The following is a 24,356-nucleotide window of genomic DNA, read 5'->3' as shown; positions in this document are numbered from 1 at the left end:
CATAAAGAAAATGCTACCAAAGGATAAGAAGCTTGTTGGGAGTTTCTATGCTTCAAAGAAAATGATGAAAGGGTAAGGCATGAGATATGAGAAGATAGATGCCAGTCATAATGATTGTATGCTTTTCTATAAGGAGGATCAACTGAAGAGCTAGTGTGACACATGCGGTGAAAGTCGATTAAAGCCGAGACAAGAGGGTAGGAATCAAAAAGACACCATACAAGGTTCTTCGATACCTTTCCCTTGCTCCTAGACTTCAGAGGCTCTACTTGTCTAAGAGTACTGCCAGACAGATGAGATAGTATAAAAAAAATTCGTAAGCACTCCAATATGATGACTCATCCATCGAATAGTAATATATGAAAGAAATTTGATACTTGCCATCCTTTATTTGCTTAGAAATTACACAATGTCAGACTAGATCTATCTACCGATAGATTTACATCATTCAGTCATGCAGCGGTTCTTTATTCATGTTGGTCAGTCTTTATTACTCCATACAATCTGTCACCTGGGATGTGCATGAAAAATATAACATCTTTTTTATATTAGTCATTCCTAGACCATGACATCCTGGTAGAAGCATTGATGTATATCTAAGGTCTCTTATTGATGAATTCAAATTTTTATAGTATGATGGCATACATACTTTTGATGTATCAAAGAAGCAGAATTTTATAATGAAGATTGTATTAATATGAACCATTAGTGATTTTTTTATTTATGAAATACTGTCAGGATGGAGCACTTATGGGAAGCTAGCATATCCCTATTACATGGAGAATACAAAAGTATTTTAACTTAAGCATGATCTTAAGTCTTATTGATTTGATTGTCATCATCAATTTCTTCTCGAGTATCATCCTTTTCAAAAGCAGCGGGACAGTTTGAAGAGGAATAAAATCATGAAGGATGAGGCATCCCCATGACTCAGTGGTATGGAAGTATTTCAGAGGATATCCCAACTAGACGAAATCTAGTTTGGTATACTATTTGACAAGTAAAAATCTCAAAGGTTCGGTAGAACTCATAACTACGTGAAGCACATCATCTTTTGAAAATTATCGTATTGGTCCATCAATTTGATCCGTCATAACCTTGACATCATGCACATTGAGAAAAATATATTCGATAATATTTTCTACACTATTATAGATGTCAAGGATAAGATGAAGGATAACCTCAAGGTTCAAGTAGATATGAAGAACATATGTAGGCATCCTCCATTAGAGCTGGTTAAGATATCTCTAGAAAAATTTTTAAAGCCGAAAGCACCTTATACCTTAACAAGGGAGCAGTTGAAGGATGTAAGTGAATGGTATAAAAATCTTAAATTTTTAGATAGTTATATAAGTAATCTAGCTCAATACGTCAATATTAAAGATTATAGATTTTATGGGCTAAAGAGCCATAACTGCCATGTCTTCATGCAACGATTACTCCTATTGGCTTGGCATGATCTCCTTTCCAACCTCATATAAAATTTTTTGATCGAGCTTAGTCTTTTCTTCAGAGATATTTGTACTATCGAACTATGCATCGACCACATCTCTAGTCTTGAAGCTAGCAGTGTAGAGACTATATGTAAGTTGGAGAAGATATTTTCTCTTAATTTTTTCAACTCTATAGAGTGCCTTGTGATTCATCTGGCATATGAAACTAGGGTCGAAGAATCAGTACAGTATAGATGGATGCATCCATTCAAAAGATACATGCACAGTCTCAAAAAGAAAATGAAAAACAATACCAGAGTCAAAATTCTATTGTAGAGGCTTACATAATTGAAAAAAATTTTAATTTCAATCGACACTACTTTAACCCTAGTGTGTAGATAAAGCTAACTCAAGCAGGTCGAAATGATGGTGGTGGTGGTCAAGGATCAGAGGTGGAGATCTCAATATTTTCCTATCTCGTTCGTGAATTTGGGCACGAGGTTCGTCAGGTAGTAACTAATATTGAAATTCGACAGGCAGAGACATATGATTTGCTAAACTGCAAAGAGATCGATCTATATATTGAGCAAGTATCCATCACAATCTCAACTCTTCAATCACTTATTATCCTGTATTTATCTTTTGCATGCATAGGCAATATGATGAGATGCTGAGATGAGACAATCCGAGAATAAGCGAGGAATCAATTTTCACTTAGCGCTCACAAAATTTTACAAATTGGTTCTACTAATTGGTAAGCGAGCATTATCATTTTATTTATTTTAATTTCTTTCAATTTATTTTTTTATAATATACAGGCCATGCATGGAGGCAAATCCATACCTAAAAAACTAAGACCATTAGATTACAAGCCAATAAAACACATGACATGTTATAATGGCTGTAACGTAAATGATTTTAAATTTCACATCTCACAATATGGATATCATAAGAGTATAATAAACAGCGGTGTGTATATAAAAGATAGCTGATGGGAAGAGGCAGAGAGTAACTACTATAAAATTCTTGAAGAAGTGATCAAGTTGATCTACCTTGGAGGTAATAGTGTAATTTTATTTAAGTATCGATGATTTGATAATGATAAATGTATGAAGATTGATCCACGACATGAGCTTATTGAAATCAAATATGAATCAAAAGTATATGTCAACGATCCTTTTATGCTAGCTCAACAAATGGTTCAAGTATATTATACTCTTTTTCCATCGAGGGAGAGAGAAAGAAAAGATTGATGAGTTATATGTAAAATTAAGTCTCGAGTCATTCATTACGAGCTCGAAGAAGAAGAAGAAGAGCTTCATTTAACAGCATACTTTCAAGAGGATGCAACATTAGGAGTTCATCAACCTTTAAAGATGTAGAGTTAAATGCTCCAAAAATTCTTCTACATGATGGCCAACATGAGAAGATAGATGATACTGAGTTTATTGTAAAGAACAATCCTATCCAAGAAGGTGAAGAAGAGAAAGAAGTGGAAGAAGAGAAGGAAGAGGAAGAATCAAAAGAAGAATCTGAAAGGTACCAAACATCTGAAGAGGCTGATGAGTAGTCGATCCCAGGAAGGGAGGAGTCGATCTCAAGAATAAAAGAGTCAACTCTAGCATATTGAAGAAGATTGGCATGAAGCAGGAGTCGATCCCAGGGCAGATGGAGTCGACTCCTGAATAATTAGAGTCAACCCTAGGACAAATGGAGACATTTTGTCTTTGTGGTGTGCTTGTTTTATTTACTTTTCATACTTGCCTTGCATCATTTCAATTATTACATTGCTTGTTATAATTGTATAATTAATCCATGAATCTACTTATTTTTATTTTTAGAGATTACAAGATGACTACTCCTAGAGAACAGAGCTGTGCTAGTCGAAGAGAGAGAGCTCTAGAGGATAGACCTCCAAAGGAAAGAGCTCTCATATGGTTCTGTGACACCCACATCATGGGATAAACTCTAATATTTTAAAAATTCTCCATTAGATTATTTTATTCTTTATTATCTAATATAATATTCTTTATGATCTTTTGTTACTCTCAGGTTCGAACGATGTGGGGTCATCATTGACTCCATAGTCACATAGAGCAGTGGCCATCTCTCAGCCTCAGCATTATGGTAGAGGATTTGTCCAGCTCATGGCACCTCCGACTCGATCAAAAGATAGAGAGATCATGCACATTCAGAGCCACTCATAAGTACTAGATCTTCAAAAAATATGTTTAAAAAATTTTAATCATTTTAGAATCAATATTTATTGTTTAAAATTAATTTTATAGGATATTTAGGGAGTCTGAGGTGTCTTGTGTAGTTACCAAGATTATCCGACGATTGATGTCGAGGCTGGTGAATGAGTTCTCCAGTTGGCCTTCAGTGCCTTATGATGCTGCATGGAAGATGTTCGTGGTAAGTCAAAGGTGTTTAATTTTTAAATTTGTGATATATTTGTATTCTATTTATTAATACATGCCATCCTTTATTTGTAGTCATACTATCAATTCGAGACTCTTCGGGATGAGGAGGTCGGCCATCAGACCTTCGAGGAGGTCGCCACACATAGGCTCCAAGATCAACTGAACCACCTCAAACAGTCCACCATTAAGTTCTTCTGCTTTGAGTCACCATCAGACTGGAAGTGGATTATTGGATGCGGAGGGACATATGGGAGGCCCTCTATGACCAGTGGAGCAGTGAGAAGTACTCCGATAGACTGTAAAAGGCCTGACAAAATCAGACCATCTAGCAGGATCTGATCAAGCACACCGACGGCTCTATTGGCACACATGTTATAGTTGATATATTGATAAAAATTCTAAATTTTTATTAATCTCATATTTAGTTGATCATATGTTTGTTTTTATTAACTTAATTTTATTATTTATTGTAGATACGGTATTTGGATTATGTACTACGGTAGCTGCAATTGTGGGAGGCTACACACCAGTCTAGGAAGATTGATGATTACTAAGATTCTAGGTTCAGACAGATCGTAGTAACTTAAAAGATTATTTATTAAGTATTTATATATACTGATATGTATAATAACACTAATAAATTTCTAAATTGTATAGACAGATTACGTGAAGTACATTGTAGCGCAGCACGATGGGGATCCATCCTCGCAGCCTCTCCTTGACTACGAAAGATGGCTCAGGGCCATCGGAGGGGTGAGGAAGAGCCATATCATAGGGTTCAAGCATAGCTTCGACCCTTCAGTAGCTCACTGATCTTCGATGTTCTCCTCTCAGGTCTCGATGATCTAGATATAGGGTGATGCATATGTCGAGAAAGTTGTACAGAGGCTTTTTTGCGAGCGACCTCAAAGCTTTTGGGATGCTGTTCGTGATACAGTTGTTGAGTAATTTTGAAATCTACATCTGTGTGATCAGCTGAGCTCGTTGTCACAACCATTATAGCAGATAAGTCAAGTAGTATTAATAAATTTATTTACTTATTTTAAATTTTTATATTTAGAAGCTTTACATAGTTAGGCTTGAATTGGAGGAAGAAGATCTAGAGGTCAAGAGTCAATCTATCTATTCGATGGATGGGATGGAGGTATAGATACGTCTGTATCATCGAATGGAATGTATAAAAATAATCTGTTTGAGAATTGAAAGAGTATATTTAAATATACCCCTCCGTATCGATTTAGGCTTGAGGCAGGAGGAAAGGATATTCAGAGGGTCAAAATTCAATCTAACCATCTGATAGATGGATCGGAGATATCTATAGCTCTGTATCATCGAATAAAACGTATAGAAATAATCTGTTCAAGAATTGAAGGAGTATATTAAAATATATCCCTCCATGCCGATTTAGGCTTCAAGTGGGAGGAAGTACCTAGAGGATCAAAAATTAACTTAACCATCAGATAGAGTACTAACTGTAGGTGTTTATAGCTCCATATTATTGAATGAAATATGTAGGAATAATCTGTTCGAGAATCAGAGTAGTATATCAAAATATATCTCTTCATACCGATTTAGGCTTAAGGTGCATCAATTACTTTAGTTTTACAGTTTCAATTAATTTAATTTTAAAATTATTAATAATATTTTATTTTTTTATTACAGAATATTAGGATATACTTAGCTCTCATTCACTTACTGTTGTAGAGGACGTACAGGAGCAGGAGGAGGAGGAGGATCTTCGTTGATTTTTTTTAGTTTTGATGTAATGCATTTGATATTTGAGCAGTTTTATTTATATAATTTAATTTAGATATAATATATAATATTAATTTTATTTATGATGGTGATAGTTAATTGTTAGTTGTTATAATGTTCGTAAACATATGTTGCTTGTTAATTTAATTATAATAAGTTTTACTAAATATAATTGCCTATTAATTAAATTATAATAGGTCTTAATAAATATAATTGTTGAAAATATTTTTTTTAAAAAATTTATTATTAGCAACGACTATTGCGACAGCTTATTAGAGATGGAGGAAACTATTACTAATATTTTTTTAAATTTTATAATTTAAATTCAAAAAAATATTATAAGTGACGAAAAGCCATCACTAATTACCATCACTACTAATTATTAATAATGGTATTTTTGCCATTGCTAATATTAACCTTCAGCATTGAGCTTTTTTTCAATGATTTTTTAGTAATGGCTTGTGTCGCTAATACCATTAGTGATGGCATGTTTGTTATTAGTAACGGCATCTGGCCATCGCAAATAATCAATTTTTTTGTAGTGTCCTGCCAATAGGAGTTGTCCATTTGTATTTAATGGATCCTGCCAATGGGGTTATACATTGGTATCTAGTGGACTTTATCAATAACATTTTGATTATCGAACTCTGCCGGCCCATCGCAATGTATAAATGTGATCATAGTCAAAGGCTGTGAGTTATTTGTGATTTGATTCGAATTAAATTTATAATTTTATTTACATATAAATATTTAAAATATTTAATTTATATAATTTAGTATGGAATGTATTCTTATATTTATTCATGATAATTATTTTAAATATTATATTTTATGATAATATTTAAAATATCTAGTTAAGATATTCATTATTTATTGAGCTATTAAGCTCATCATCTCTCTTTTATTTTTCAAAATCAAATATTTAATTATGAACATAGGCATTATTTGGGGGAGAGTTTTAGAGACGAGATTTGGTACTATCAACTTCATTGAACTTAGATCTATTATTATTATTTTAAAAAATTTTAATAAAAATTTATTTAATATAAGATATTTTAATTTGGATATCCTTTATATTGATTAATAAATTTTAATTTTAATTTTTAGTATTTTTAATTAATTTTACTATGTTGCATTGATATCTATTTGAAATGCCTTGCATATTTATGAAAAGAGTTTTTCATAAGTATGCGGTAATTATCATGATCGTTGGTTTATATCTCGAGTCAGGAGCATAACAATTTATATGATATCAAAACATAAGTAAATAAATCATAAGTCATAGAGTTTGACATTTACGAGTGTAGGTAGATAAACATCATGAATATTGGGATATCAGTTTATGATGATTATGACATAATTTATCTTAATAAATAAATAAACTTATTAAGGATGTGCTGCCATGTTTACTGGATATAGGTTATCATACCTCCTCGTTAAATGAAAAGAACTGCTCAGGGGACTACCAATAGACATCACACCTGCAAGGTGGCAGCACTCCCCAACAGACTAATGGCATCTCTCAACAGGAGTGAGTTGTTGACCCTACTGAAATTACTCCGATAATGTATCAAGAACTAGACATGACTCGATGAATGCAAATCCCAGTTGGGATGATGTAGTTGTAGCAACAATTGCTTCAATAGTAGTAGCCATAACAAGATGCTCAACAACATCAGTGTCTGCCACAACAGCATAGATATGGAGAGTAGCCAGCACAACAGAACAATATCACAAAATTTAAAAAGCTATCTCCATCAGCTTTCAAGAGGACTACTAAACCTTTGGAAGCCAACAATTATAGCATGAAGATGGAGAAAGCATTTGCCATCCAGGAGCATTGCGATGATGAAAAGATTCATTGTGCAGCTTATATTTTATAATGTGAGCCATTCAACAGGTAGCAGAGACTAGAATGCAAATATGAACAAGATGGAGAACAACTAATTTGGAACAGATTTTATATCACATTCTACTATTATTATTTTTCTCGAAGTGTAAGAATCTAAAAAGAGCAAAAATTTATTTATCTGAAACAAAGGAACATGAGTATGACTGAATATAAAGCAAAATTTATAGAATTAGCTAAATGCTTTGAGATTAGAGGATGGTGAGTGAGAACAAGTTCAAAAATTCGAGATGAGGCTGAGGATTGAAATTCAAAAATAAATGATGCCATTTAAGTTGACTACTTATGCAGATGTGGTAAATAAAAAATCAATAAGTAAAAAAGTGGTTAATGAAGAACATGTGGAAAGAGAAAGGAACCAAAGAAAGAGAGCCAGATCTAGTGATATGCAAGAGAAGAATAGTAAGAACACTAAAGGTTCAACTAAATGAGCACAAATAATAAGACTCAGTAAATTGATGGTGAGTGATGCTCCAGGTGTGACAAAAATCATGCTAATAAGGATTATCGTTGGATTATAAGTGCTTGTTTCAAATGCGGTCAGATAGATTATAAAGTTCCTAACTGTCTGCTAAGGATTGAAAATCAATTTGCCCAAAGAACTTATAATGGATAAAACAAGGATGGAAGTCAAAAATCTAGAATCCAAAGAAGGGTTTATGCACTTACCCAACAAGATGCACATGCCTCTAACACGATGGTGACACATACTATTTCAATATCTGACATTTTTGCTTATATTTTATTTAATTCTAGAACCACACATTCATTTACATCTACTATTTTTTGTTAGAAAATATGGTATGTTATGGAAATCTATGGGAACTGAACTATGTGTTAAGACACCAGTAGGAGGTTTGATGAGTACTTATACTATATGTAAATCTTATCAAATCAAAATAGGAAATAAAGAGTTGCTTGCTAATTTAATAGTATTAAATATATAAGATTTTGATGTGATACTAGGGATAGATTGGTTTATTCGTTATCATGCCTCAATTCACTACCACAAGAAGTGTACGTGAACTTCAAGATTCTTAATGAACTAGAATTTAGTTTTTTACAAAGTACAGGAGTTACTCCTCTACATATAATCTTGGCTTTGCAAGCCAAATGAATGATAACCAAGAGATGTGGAGGGTACATAGCTACAGTGAAGGACTCTCAACAAAAGGAATTGAAATTGGAAGATATCTCCATAGTGAGTGAATTTTCAAAAGTATTTCCTGAGGATCTTCCTAGATTGCCTTCAAATAGAGAAATTGAGTTTGCCATTGATTTAGTACCAGGATCATATCCGATTTCCAAAGCTCCTTACTGAATGGCCCTTGCTGAGTTAAAAAACTTAAAACATGATTACAAGAATTGTTAGACAAGATTTTTATGTGACCTAATGTGTCACCTTTGGGAGCTCCAATGTTATTCATGAAAAAGAAAGATGGAAGCAAGAGAATTTGCATTGGTTATAGAGAGTTCAATAAAGTTATTATAAGAAATAAATATTCTTGACCTCAAACAGAAGATTTGTTTGATCAATTATAAGATGCTCAGATTTTCTCTAAGATTGATCTTCGATTAGGATACCATCGATTGAAAATCAAAGTAGAGTATATACCTAAAACTGCCTTTTAAACCTATTATGGATTTTATGAATTTTTAGTAATGCTATTTGGCTTGACTAATGCTCCAAAATCTTTTATGGGTTTAATGAATAGAGTGTTCGAAACTTTTCTGGATCGATTTGTGATAGTATTCATTGATGATATATTGATCTATTCTAAAAATACAATAAAGTATGAGGAACATTTGAGATGTGTATTGCAGATCTTAAGAAATGAGAAACTTTATGCTAAATTGAAGAATCATGAATTTTGGTCGGATAAAATAGCAATTTTTAAGATACATTATATTTAAAGATAGAATTTTTGTGGATCCAAAGAAGATAGAAGCTACGGTATAGTGAAATAGACTAACAAATATATTAGAAAAATGTACTTTTTTGAAAATGACAGGCTACTACAAGAGATTGGTGGAAGGATTTTTTAGTATAGCTATACCTTTGACTTATCTAACTTAAAAAGAAGTCAAGTTTGAATGGACCAAGGATTGTGAGCAAAGCTTTTAAGAGTTAAAGAGAAGATTAATTTCTACACCTATATTCTCACCATACCCTCACACAATGAGGGATTTATAATCTATAGTGATGCTTCCAAAAAGGGTCTTGGATGTATATTGATGCAACATAATAAAATGGTTGCTTATGCTTCTAGACAATTAAAATCCTATAAGTAGAATTATCCTATGCATGATTTGGAGTTAGCAACAATGGTCTTTGCTCTTAAAATTTGGAGATATTATCTTTATGGGGCATAGTGTGAAATATTTATGAATCACAAGAGTTTGAAACACATATTTACTTAAAAAGAATTAAATATAAGATAGAGATGACTGTTAGAATTATTGAAAGATTATGATTTGATGATTAATTATCATCTTGGAAAGACTAATGTAGTTGCCAAAGCCTAAGCAGAAAGTCCATAGGAAACTTGGATTTCTTAATCACAAATTAATGGCAAATTTTAGAAGCCATAAGAAAATATGAATTAGAGATTCAAATGTATGATTTAGGAGGTGCGACTAACAAATATGAGAATTCAACTAATACTTATAAAAAGAATTGAAGTTGCTCAAAGTAATGATCCATAATTATTAAAGATAAAAGAATTAGTGGAATCAGATGATCAATTTGAATTTTGAATATATAATGATAGTTCTTTGAGATTTTAAAACAGAATTTGCATATCTATGGATTCAAAACTTAAGCAGAAAATTCTTCGAGAAACTCATTAGATGGAATGCACAATTCATCCTAGTTGTACTACAATTATAGGGATTTGAAGGAGATATATTGGTGGAATAATATGATTAGAGAAATCACTTAGTTCATGACTTAATGTTTGGTGTACAATAGGTTAAGGCTGAACATCAGAGGCTAGCAGGATTGCTTCAATCTCTTGATATTCTAATATGAAAATGGAAATATATTATTATGGATTTTGTAACTAAGTTACACAAGACTCTAAGTGGTAATGTTACAGTTTGGGTGATTGTGGATAGATTAATAAAGTTTGTACACTTTTTATCGATTAGAGTTGGTTTTAGTTAGAAAAAATTAGCAAAGTTGTATATAAAGAAAATTGTTAGGCTACATGAAATTTTTATGACTATTATTTCAGATTGGGACATCAGATTCATATCACAATTTTGAAATATATAGTTTGCATAAAGCCTCAGAGACTAAATTAAATTTCAATACAGCATTTCATCGATAGACTGATTGTCAGTCGGAGAGAACTATCCAAATCTTAGAAGATATATATGCTGAGAGCTTGTATTTTGGATATGAAATGTTTATGAGATGAGCACCTACCCTTGATTGAGTTTGTTTGTAATAATAGTAATCAAGCTAGCATTCAAATGGCACCTTATAAAGCATTATATGGTAGAAAATACTGATCACTGATACACTAGAATGATATTGGTAAGCGAAAGTTATTGAGAATTGAACTTATACAGCAACTAGTCGAGGGTATTCAATTAATCAAGAAGCGACTTCGAGCAACCCAGAATAGGCAAAAGAGTTATATAGATGTTCGAAAATGAGAGTTAGAGTTTCAAGTTAGGGAGCATGTATTTCTTAAAGTATCTCCTTCAAAGAATTTTGAAGTTTGGTATTCGTGGCAAACTAGATCCCCTGATTTTGGAAAGAATTGGTGAAGTAGCTTATCGGATTGCCTTACCACCTTCACTTGATGGAGTGCATAATGTTTTCCATATATCTATAGTAAAAAAAATAAATGTCGGTCCCAAATCATATTGTGAAACTCGAGCCTTTACAAATTCAGAAGGTTTTATTATACAAAGAATATCCTGTGTGAATAGTGGATCATGAAAATTAAGTACTGAGATGTCATATTATTTCTTATATCAAAGTGCAATAGAGTCATCACACAGTAAAAGAAGCTACTTCGGAACTAGAGGATGAAATGAAGCAAAAATATTCTCAACTTTTCAAAAATATAGGTAAGAAATATCGAGGACAAAACTATTTTTTAGGAGGAAGAATATAATATCCAAACTTTTAAACCAACCAAAAATAAATTAAAAAAAGAAAAAGCCAATACATGTGTTGCATGTGCTAAAAAATACAGTGGAAAGTGGGGTGAGTCCGAACATGGCTCATCCTTTTCTTCGATGGAAGAAGATGAGTTTGAGGAGGATTTAATTTAAAGAGATCTCCCCTAACTTCTGTTCTAGGTCTATTTATACTTGTCCCAATTTGCCCTCCTCACCTTAGTTCCTAATTACCCACCACTGAACAACACCGGATCATTTTATCTTCTAATTTGTTTTGCCTACTATTATTGTATTCATCAAAAATTATAGCCAAACCTCATCAGAAACAAGATAAATAACCTTTGAAAACCTTTCTAATCCTTCTCTCCATCATTCTTAGCCCATAGACCTCCCCAAACTTCTGTTCTAGGTCTATTTATACTTGCCCCAAGTTTTCCTCCTCACCTTATTTCCCAATTCCCCACCACTGAACAACACCGAACCTTTTTATCTTCTGATTTGTTTTGCCTACCATTATTGTATTCACTGAAAATTAGGGCCAAACCTTGTCGGAAAAAAGGTCAATAACCTTTGAAAACCTTGCTAATCCTTCTCTCCATCATTCTTAGCCCATAGACCATTGATTCTGACCAGCAATCATCGAAATTTCTTGAAAAATTCAACCTCTAAAATTCTTCTATTTTTTCTATAATTATTCTTGATTTTTGAAGCCGTTTGTCACCACCGATCATCTGACCAAGGTCCTTAGTCACTGCCATGGTCTACTCTTCTGGCCACGGGTATTGCCGATTGGGGGGAACCTCCCTTGCTTCGAGAACAAGTGGATAAAGGGTCCCCTATTCCATTAAAGAAGAGAAGAAGAAGAAAGAAAAAGAAAAAAGAAAAAGAAAAGAAAAAGGAGGAAAGAAAAGATTTCTTTCTTCTTTCCCTCCTCTCTCTCTTTCTTCCTGTCTCTTTCTCTCTCTGCTTTCTCTCTTTTTAAACTTTCTCTCTCTTTAATATTTTTCTCTCTTTATTGTACCTGTTGTCTTTCTTTTTTTCTTGAGATTGATAAAAACTAGAGGTCCATCTTCCATGATTAGTTTGATCCTATCTGATCTTATCCTAGAGAATCCAATTTATGAGGCACACCCAATTTTTGGTTCAATCTTATATGTGAGATTTTAATTTGAAATTTTATTTTTGATTGATAATGAATTAAAATTAATACAAAAATATAATTTTGAATAATAGATTTTGAAGGATCCCCAAAGATGAATTGATTCGTTCATTCAATATTTTGCAAAAGGTAAGTAAGAAATTATCTTTTCGAGATATTTTATAATTTATTTTGAAAATAAATAATTAGTCTTTGATTTATGTGTGATTATGAAATTATATTTAAATGGAGAGTGATTTGCTTTAAAAAAATTATAATTTATAGATTTTGTTATGGAATATGCATATATTAACTGGAATTATAATACATATATTATCTTGTAAAGATATTTTTGTTTATGCATTAAATTTGAACTGTCAGTCTAACTATATTCAATGGATCCTACTAATGGGGGTTATTCATTGGTATTCAGTGGACCTTGTCAATGAAAGTTATGCATCGGTAATCAGTAGATTTTGTCAATAAAGGTTATATATTGATATTCAGTAGATCCTACTAATATGATTGTGCATTGATATTTAATAAATCCTATCAATGGGAGTCATATATTGATATTCAGTAGATACTATCAATGATGGTTATGTATTGACATTCTGATTGTTGAACTTTGGCCCCACTATAGAGTATAAGTATAGTGATAATCAAAGGCTATTAAGTTATTTATGATTTGATTCGAATCAGATTTATGATTTTGTTTGCATATGAATATTTTAAAATATTTGATTTATATAATTTAGTATAAAATATATTTTTATATTTATTTATGATAATTATTTTAAATATTATATTTTATAATAATATTTGAAATATCTAGTTGAGATATTCATTACTTATTAGACTGACGAGCTCATTATCTTTCTTTTACTTTTTAGATTCTGATATTTAATTAAGAATGTGAGAATTATGTTGGAAGAGAGTTTTAGAGATGAGATTTGGTACTATCAACTTCATTGAATTTAAATCTGTTATTATTATTTTAAATTTTTAATAAAAATTTATTTAATATAAAATATTTAAATTCGAATATTTTTGGATAGACTAATATATTTAAATTTTGATTTTTAGTATTTTTAATTAATTTTACTATATTATATTGATATTTGTTTAAAATATTTTGTATATTTATAGAAAAAGAATTTTATAAATATACGGGGATTGTTGTGACGTTTGGCTTGTGTCTTGGATCCGAGGCACGATAAAATACTTTAAAAAATGAAGTTAAGAAAGCAGCTGTAGAATTCTAAAAGCTTCATGTCTCTTATCCATGTGTGGGAGCATGGCAATGCAGTAGACGAAGGACGTGGGGCCGCGCACCCAAGACACATCCCATCAAAATAGGGCCATAAGGTCCTTTTGTCGAGCAACCATCAAGAAGTTTAGGTCTCTTAATAATTGCTCTGGTTAAAAACTTGGCGATCTTCACTACCAACAGCAGTGGCTCGAGTTTAATGGTCAATCTTCTGTCATTCAAAAATAGGCTCTCTGTTTTCCTTTTATGTTAGAAATTATATGATGTATCTCATTTTTATATTCCAGTCTTTATGCTGTAAATATGGTTATCATCCTCTGTTTACCCTTTGTCTTCATGATGTAATAGGCTTACTGATGAAGTTTGTAAGCAGTGCTGTATCTACTATGTAATGAAGATGTTTCCTTACCAAAAAGAAAAACAAAAAGAAAAAAAAATGTTGATCTCACTTGAGAATTTTGCCGGTCGATTAATGGTTAATTCTAAACTCAAGTAGGCCCAGCATGCCCTAAAGCTTTGACCTAGACGTTTAATGCAAGCCCAAAATCCTCATGCCAACAATTGTTAGCTTGGTTGGCACCTCTATCCTAAACACTTGCCCTTGGAGAAGATCTAGGGTCCAAGTCCAAGCTCAGATTAAATTCCCTTTTTTTCTGAAAAAAGCCCATAACCTTTGTAACTAATACTACATATCAAGGTTCAAGAGAATTTTTTTCGAATAATTCAAAGAAAGAGGCACAATCTCGTACAAACATACAAATTTTGACAAACTTTAGCTGGCATGTGCTAATTCCTTTGGGTTGCGGGATAAAGGGAAAACTTGTGGTTTATACGCACTCAAACAAAGGCTCAAAAGATCAGGACCTCACATCAGTTGGGCCAGCCTTAAAGGCCCTTCAAATGGGTTCCACCGGAAGCACACATGCACCATCCCGAAATGGCTGCAGCAACCAGTGCAGAGAACAAAAAGGAGAAAAAAAAATTAATGACAAATAATTTCATGCTTTAAGCAATTCTAAATCTAAGAAAACTAGGCAAACAACCTCAGGAAACATAACTTTAGGAGCACAAAATTTCACTTACGGGAATTCGCCGCAGCTTGATTGGCCTCCAAGTTTGTTCCATGTGAGTGATTGGAGACTTTATGGTCTTGTCCACTACCATGGCCTCTATGATTCCTTCTTGTTTTGAATAAGAATGCTCACGTAGCCAGCTTGACTTCTTCTAGAGGGTGCCAAATTTATTAGTTAGACTTATTCTACCACGTTACCAAATAATTTCTCCCAATGCAGTGTATCCTCATCAACCTCAATCTCTTTCTAAATCATTAGCATCAAACGAATCAACTGGACCCAAGTCAGTCTCTATATCAATTCCTCACAATAATTGTGGTGTTGATACTAGAAAGTAGTTCCAAAATCCATCATATGGTTGCAACCTTAAATTCAACCCTCAATTATCCACCGAAACAAAGATAATACAAAAAAGAAAACCCAAAAAGATTAGGACAACATGAACAAAAAAAATGTATATCATTTCTAGATACAACTAAATCACCTACATTACATGCATGGTCCCACTCCGCTGCCAAATGATTCCCATCCTGTTATCCTCTTCTCTTTCCCTCACCCTTTCTTTGATCACTCACAACAACAAACAACAAACATGAAACACCAACCAAATGTGAACCAAAAGAAGATCATGAATCAACACCTGTACAACAACAGACCCATCCGATCATATCATCCTTTGAGGCTTTCTAGAAACACATGGAAGCCCAAGAAGAAGAAACCAATCCCATCATCTCCTGTGTCTCATATCCAGCTATCCTTGCTGTCTCCTTTTGGTCTCTAGTGCTAAAAAGGACGTCACCACGGCGTGGACCCCCACAGGACCTCGGCCAGCACGGTCGCGGCCTCCGCCTCGTGGATCACCGCCTCCCTCACCCTCGCCAACACCTCCGCTTTGAAAGCCCGCTTCTCCCTCTGCCTCAGCCCTTCCCCCACCTCTACGCTTACCGCGAATCGCGCAACGCAGCTCGCGAACGGCCGAGTAGACAGGTATTGTGACTCCCGGCTCTCCCCGCGCCTCGCCTTCTCCACTACCCCCGCCTGGATCCCGTCACCTACCCTCTCCGGCCCTCGATCCTCGCCGTCCATCTCGATCAGGGTCCCCCCGAGATCGGACATCTGGAGCGACAAAAGCCGCTTGATCAGGCCCTCGGCGAGCATCGCGTCCACGGCCTCCTTCCGGCCGTAGTAGCCGATCTCGAGGGCGCAGTCGAGGGCAAGGACGCGGACGCCGACCTCGCCGGCGGCGAGCAACCCGACGAGCCGCGGGATCTCCCCCCGGGCGTGGAGCTCGTCCACAAGCGGGCTTCGGATGGCCGCGATCAGGCCGTTAAGGGCGGCGAGCGCGGCGGCGGAGGACATGGCCACCAGAGCGCCGACAGTGGGGCCCATCAGAATGGGGCCGACGAAGACGTCCTTGTTGAACCGGACCATGGCCAGCACCGCCGCCGCGGACTGCTCTCGGACCCGCTTCGAGGCGGCAGGGTCGGCGAGAATGAACTCCACGGCGGCGAACGCCCCCGACCGGAGAAGCACCTCCTGGAGCCCCCGATCGAATCCCCCGGCGAGCCTCCCCTTCAGCGCGGCCAGCAGCGCCACCCGCTCCTCGTCGTCGGTGGCGGAGATCAGCCGATCCACGCTCTCCCGGTCGATCCAGGACTGGATCTCGGTCCCAATTGACCCGGCGACACGGGAGATCTCGTTGTTATCAGACCTCCGTCGGAAGGGGGGGAAGAAGGAGCGGGTGTTTCGGTGCTTGGATTTGAGGGCAAGGGCGAGCTCTTTGAGGTGGGAGAGGAGGTGGGAGAGTGTGGAGAGGTGGGGGTCGCCGGAGAGGAGGTCGTCGGAGCCAGTCTGGAGCTCGAGGAGGGCCTTCATGGAAGGGGAGGTGGCGTCTCCTTCGCCATCGTCGGGGTTGGCTTCGATCTCTTTGGAAGCCTTCTTGAGCGCCTCGAGGGCCATCAAGACCTCCGTCTTCTGCCTCTCTTCCATTAAGGAAGAAAGGAGAGGAAGGAGAGGTAAGAAGAGAAAGAGAGGACAAGAACTACCAGTCTCTTCCTCGATTTCGACCCATCGCTCGGGCTTTCAATTCTTTAACTACTGGTCTTTAGAATTGGCGGGCGGCGGACCAGGGCACGGCCACACGGGCCCAATTGTGCGGCACGTGTTCGGATTAGCTCCACAGCGAATTGTAAGATTGTATTCAAACTGAGCAGTGAATGAAATACAACGCTTACTTTGTGCTGCGTGCTCAGTGTTACATGTGCCGAAGCACTATTAAAGTCCACGTGTACTGCACGTAGCAACCGGGTCAGCTTCAGCACGTTGGCGTCAAGGACTCGGAATTATAAATTGGATTAAAAAATTTGAGAAGGGAGGGGAGATAAGAGACCTGTCTCGACGAGGAAGAAGGACAAAATATAAAAAGTCTCGGTGGTTCAAAAAATGGAAAACTACAATTTATCGGGCTTTAATCTGGACCGTCGGATGGGAATCGGACGGGACGGATGGAGGGGAAGTGATGGGTGGGGCCCGGCGAGAGGAGGGTATGGCAGGCAGACTCATTACATGAGATGATTGCAGATTGGACGTAGGGGGAGCGGGGCCACAGGAAAGAGTAACGTGGGACGTGGGATCCGAGGTGCGAGGAGGGCCGTGTGATCGAGATCGGATGGGCATGTAGTGGGTAGAGCAGGTAGCGGGGGAAATTCAACAAATTTACGGGGGAAGTGTCGTGTTGGACTCGTTATTGGGCAGGTGATGGTTATTGGTTTTTGACTCGTTTATTTTTATATAAATAAATTGTGGTGGATTGAAGTATCGAACAGGGAAGGGAGACGTGCGGGGATAAACGGATTCGGGCGTATATTCGGTTCTGTCAATGGGAATTTGGAAAATATTCTAAGTAATATACCCTTGGACATAAAATCTAGTATTTCTATACTCCCATCCCTAAGTATATATAATTAGTTCGTTACTAGAATATAGGATGTCATGCACGCGGGAATAATTATGGTTTCATGGAACCATTGTAGAGTTTTTTTCTTTTCTATTTTTTTTTGGTAAAAACCATTGTAGATTTTTTTTTTTTTGTTAAATGAACCATTGTAGAGCTTAGTGTGCAAGCCATGCACTAAGATAAGAATGTACCGGCACATTATGGATATGATTGTTTTTTAATCTATTTTCGAATTGTTCTTAAAATATAATATCATAGTATAGTAAATCATCTTTTAAACATAATAGTAGATTTGCTAAATCCATCATGATGCTAGTAACAATTGTTATTTGAATCAATTAAGTAAATTACCTTGGTGCAAGTTAGAATATAGATTATACTAAATTTCAAAATCATAGATATATTGATTAGCTTGGGTTTGAACTAAATTATAAGCATACACTTTGTTATATGTGATATTAAATATATTTTGTAATGAATATATATATATATATTGGTATGTATAATTATTGCATTCTAATTAAATAAATTATGAATGCTAGGTTTATTTATTTTAGTTGTTTCTAAATTTTTTTGTAATTGTGACAATGTTCGCATAACAAATTAGAAACCTTTATTCTGTAGCGATTGTTTGTTAACATTTTCAATATTAGCTCCCTAGTCCCATCAATTTAATTAGCACATGGCTTTCATCTTATTAATGATAATATAGAAGGTGGGAAAAATTTAAATACCATCTTCAATATTAATGGCAATCATGACTAAAAATCATTATTGTATAGTTTGCAGTTAATTACTACATAGCTTTAATTAATATATTGATTTAATTAATATATAATTTTTAATTTATTAATGATAATGTATAATGCAATCGATTTAAATTTTATTATTATTACCTGTCATGTCCCGAACCCCACATCTGGGTCATTCATGCGATGCGGCCATATGAGCCCTAGAACAATGTCCTAGAGATTATGTAAGACTTTAAAAATTATTACAACCTCAAATTTTATGAGCACCAATGATGTTAATTCATAACAAAATATTCCATACTAACAAATAACAAAAGTATTCAATTTGCAAAATTCAATCATTTAATCGATATTGATGATCTTCTACCTATACAATTCTTTCATTTGTAATAAGCTTTATAACCTAGTAAGAATCTCCACACACTCACACAAATTTAAAAATATAATTTGAAAATAATAGATAAATCGTATCAAAGAGAAAACATAAACCATGAAATCCCATATCAAGCATGTAGTATAACTCAATACCAATATATGTAAAAACAGGCATCATATACCATCAAATATCTATAACTAAGTACATGTATCATGTAACTCTGAAAAAGGAAAGAAAATGAGAGGATAAGCTTTATAGTCCAATAAGAATCTCCATACACTCACACAAATTTAAAAATATAATTTAAAAATAATAGATAAATCATATGAAAGAGAAAATATAAATCATGAAATCCCATGTCAAGCATGTAGTGTAACTCAATACCAATATATGTAAAAGTATGCAGCACATACCATCAAATATCCATCTTTTTCAAAAGTAATATAGTACACAAATATCATTAAGTAAAATCCTTTTACTTAATTGCGGTTTCATATCTTATCATCTATGTCTCATTAATATGATATGGATCAATCAACTATTATATTTAGGATTTTGGACTAATCACAATCACGCTCCAGTCTATGATTGATAAACTCAAATATCACGTTTCTGCCCGTAGTGAGGCTACTATCAACACCATGTTCGTGCCCATGATGAGCTATCTATAATGCCATATTCTTGCCCATGACAGACTGTTCTCAGTGCCATGTTCTTACCCATGGCAGGCTGTTCTCAAAGCCATGTTGCTACCTATGGTGGGCTATTTTTAGTATCATATTTTTGTCCATGATGAGGCTATTCATAATTTAAGATGGCTAATCCAAACATCTTATTTTTTATCATCATTTATTAATCTCAATCATACCAAAAAAATATTGTATCATTTTATATCTTTTTCAAGATTTTTAATAGCTAGTATCATAACTCAAGCCATCCGAAAAATCATATGAAATGAAAAATACAAATAATCATATCGATAATCACAAAACAAATATTAACTATGAGAAATCAAAATCATATAGTGCATAAGTAATTATAGATATGAATAATCGTGTCCAAGGATTCTTATCTCTATTGACAATAAACTCAATTATAACATCCACCAGTCCATGCATAGCATGTCCAATCAATGATATAAGTCCGAATCATCCCCAATCAACCATCAGCACAAGAAATAATAAATTATTGTTAGATCCTATTTTCAAAGTTTTGGTATCCAATTTAGTATTAATCCTAATTTTCTTGATCCTACTTAATGCATAACTTAATAAATAAATATTTAGAAATTTACCTTAATTTAGGGATTAGAGCGTAAATTCTCTTGCTCAACATCCTTTTATCTAATTAATTGTACCTCTATAGCACCAAATTAATATCTAAGAATTTAAAATAATTAGAACTAATTGCAAGCTAAATCAAGGATAGGTAACAAAGTCTACTAGATTGAGTAGTTTAGATTTAGATGATTAATTGATCATGAAATGAGTCAACCCAAGCAAGAAGGCAAAATAGAGTCATCAATGATGGGGTTGAAGAATGTGTGGCAAAAATTGATCAAAGTCAACGGTCACAAAGAGCGAGTTCTGATTCTAGGATCAACTTGAGAACTACTGTCAAGTCTTCCAAGCAAGAGAGATGAGAGAGAAAAGAGAAGAGAGAAGAGAGACAAAAAAAGAAATATCTTTCTCTGTCTCTTCCTCTTCCTCTTTCTTCAAATAGGGGACCACCCCCTTCTTCCCTCTTTCCCTCTTAATAAGACAGCGGATAGGCCCAATGCAGGCGGCCAATGGCAGCACCTGATGATGGCAAGGCAATAACCCCTGCAATAGCCATGGCTAGTGATGGTTGGTGACGTGGAAAAAATAAGAAAGAAAAAATAGAGGAAAGGTTCTAGGCCGGGCAACCCCACAACAGCAGCCCTCAATGGAAGCAACCTCGATGGCTGCGGCACTTGGCAGCCCAAGCTCGAATATGTTCGACGATGGCAACTAGCTTGGTAAAAGAAGAGAAAAAGGGAAAAGACAGAGAAAAGAAATATCAAAATAGGGTAGTCAATTCTTCAATCAAATCTGACAATATCTAACAGTAATCGGATGATGAAGCCATCAAAATGACCAAGGGATTTGGAGATGGCCATCGAGGGAAGATCAGTATGGATTATCTCACTTCTGATGTCAAATCAATAGCAACTCGCTAGGCAAACCCTCATGAAAAATTGCTGACATCTTAAGAGTTTTCACTGGTGGTAGATCATGATTCATTAGAGGGAGGAGAAGGCCCTCTTATAGATTGATTGCTGGAGTCCATCAACTTCTGGGAGTCTGTCTTTCGTGGGATCAGTGAGAAGCAGCGGACTCCCATCGAAAGTCCACTTTTTCATTTGCTTGTTTCTTCTTTTTTTTTGGGTGGGGGGGAGTGGATGCCGAGTTGGATCTATATAGTTTTTTAGACCGGTCAATAGACCGGCTCCTTACATTCTCTCCCTCTTAAAATAATTCTATTCTCAAAATTAATATACCTAAAGTTTAAACTTTGAAAGTATTTAACTCTCGTATCATCCTAGAAAAAGTCTCTCTCTTTGAGTGCTTGCTTCATAAATATTAACATAAAGAATTATGCATCATTTCAAAACTAGATCCTTTTTATCCACAATATTTATCAAATATTCTTGATCTCTTTCAAATAAATACTAACATCTCGACCTCAGTTAAAATACATAATTCTTTGCCCATGTAATTTATTTCTCTTAATTAACTCCATATAAAAATCATGTTTGGTCCAATCGACTCTAAATAGTTTAGAAGATGACTTGAGTATCGAATACTCTCCATGATCTACAACTTTCTTTCCTTCCCTTAATATATTCTATGATTTAATGATTAGATTTTTTATCTTAGGAAACCTCAAGCCTTTACAACCATATGGAGTAACAATGTTAAATCTACAAAAATAAGATCTATGCCAAAATATTCTAGGTTCAAGCCTAACCAAAGAACCATCAATCCGTAACACCAAATTAAGATGCCCAAAGTTCTCTCTAGCATTGTCTATAATAGGAGAACCTAATTGATGGAATTGTATGGCTACATCCAGATTAGTCAAGGAATTAGTAATCTTCTTTCCTTGTCATTAAAATCCTTTTCTACTAGAGAACTAAAGTTTTTTCCACCATAATAATGTGGGTCCAAGAATCAATGTTTCTAAACAGTTTTAGAATAACTCAAACCATCATTTTTTTGTGGTGCACTCTGATCTAAATTCATCAAAAGTTCTATGGGCTCTCAAATGATTTTCAATTAAGGTAATTCTCAACACTAAAGTTGAGAAGACCAAGATTCCAAATTTCCAAGTAGAAAAAAGTAGTCTTTATGTCCTCAATTTGTACCAAGCATACCCATCATGGTTGGCCTTCAAACTAATAGCCACATTTAAGATCACGACATGATCTCTACCAATCTTCGAGAATCAGTAAATCTAGAATTATTGTAAAATGAGTCAATTCTAAATTTACTTAACAATCAATTTAAACAATTTTGAACTGACTTTTCTTATAAAGGATTAATTCCAAACTTCAACAAATTAGAAGATCTCAAGTTAACATCCATGTGAGTAGAATTAATCCAGTTATTTCTCATAGAGCTTCCGTCGCCACTATTCTTAGCATCAATCAATAAATCCATCTAAAATCTTATCCCATATATGTTAAACACATTTAAGTCTCACAAACCAATTTTTCTATAATTTAAATAGAATAAGATACCTAGATTATCTCAAAAATCTAAACTTTGACTTGGAGTTTGACACATCCGTTAATCTCCAACAAATATAGAGAAGATCAAGTAATATGATCCAAAGGTGATAATTTGAATTGTCAAATATTCCACTAAGATGTAAGTCCCATGTTCTCACGATAAAATCTTATCCACCAATAAAGAATTACATATATTTGCAGCATTATAGATATATTTTCCTCTACATGTCAGTTTCATTCATAATCCATGTACAAATTCAACTCTCAAAAAATATATCATTCTAATATCATAAAACTCTTTCTTAAGCCACATCCTAAACAACTTCTAAACAATGCACTCAAAACTTGTAAACTAGAGTGTTATCATGGTTTCTATACATATCAAGTTTGGAATTTTAAAATCTTCTAAATAACAACTGAATTAGTATACATAGAACAACACAACCTACCAATATATCACACTATTCTAGGGTCAACACATCTTATACTTAGGTCAAACCCACTTATCAAAATTAGAGACATAGCTAACCTAGCTCTTCTATATACATTGTATGCCATTTATACATAATTTTTCTCACAATATCTAGTAATCTAAAATTCAAACTTTGAATTCATTTTTACTACTTTTATCATGTTCCTAGTGATCATAAACTTAAGTTCAAATATCTCTTAAATTGTAGTTCCTAGAGATCATAATCTAGACTCTGATACTACTCTATCACATCCTGAACCAAGCATTTTGGTTAACCATATGACATGGCTGCATGAGCCCTAGAGCAATATCTTAGAGATCATGTAAGACCTTAAAAGCCATTACAACTTTAGATTTTCATGAACACCAATCATCTCAATTTATAACATAATATTCCATACTAACAAATAACAAAAGTTGTTTAATTTACAAAATTCAATCACCTGATCGATACTGATGATGTGCTACCTATGCAATCCATTCAATCATGGTCCAACTATAGCCAAGTACATTATCCTATAACTCTAAAAAACCATAAGGGGGTGAGCTTTATAGCCCCATAAGATCTCCACACACTCACATCGATATAGGAATATAATTTAAAAATAATAGATAAGTAGTATTAAAGAAAAATCATAAATCATGAAATTTTATGTCAAGTATATAATATAACTTAATACCAATATATGTAAAAGTATATATCATATATTATGAAATATTTATCATTTTCAAAAGTGATATACCACACAAATACCATTAAGTAAAATCTTTTTTACTTAATTGTGATTTCATATCTTATCATCTATGTCTTATTAACATGATATGAATCGATCAACTGTTATCTTTAAGATTTTTGACTAATCATGATCACACTTCAACCTAGACTAGCAAACTCAAATACCACCTTC

Source organism: Elaeis guineensis, chromosome 1 (assembly GCF_000442705.2).
Source record: "Elaeis guineensis isolate ETL-2024a chromosome 1, EG11, whole genome shotgun sequence".
NCBI lineage: Eukaryota > Viridiplantae > Streptophyta > Magnoliopsida > Arecales > Arecaceae > Elaeis > Elaeis guineensis.
The sequence above is the reverse complement of the archived record's forward strand: the minus strand, read 5'-3'. Positions refer to the sequence as shown.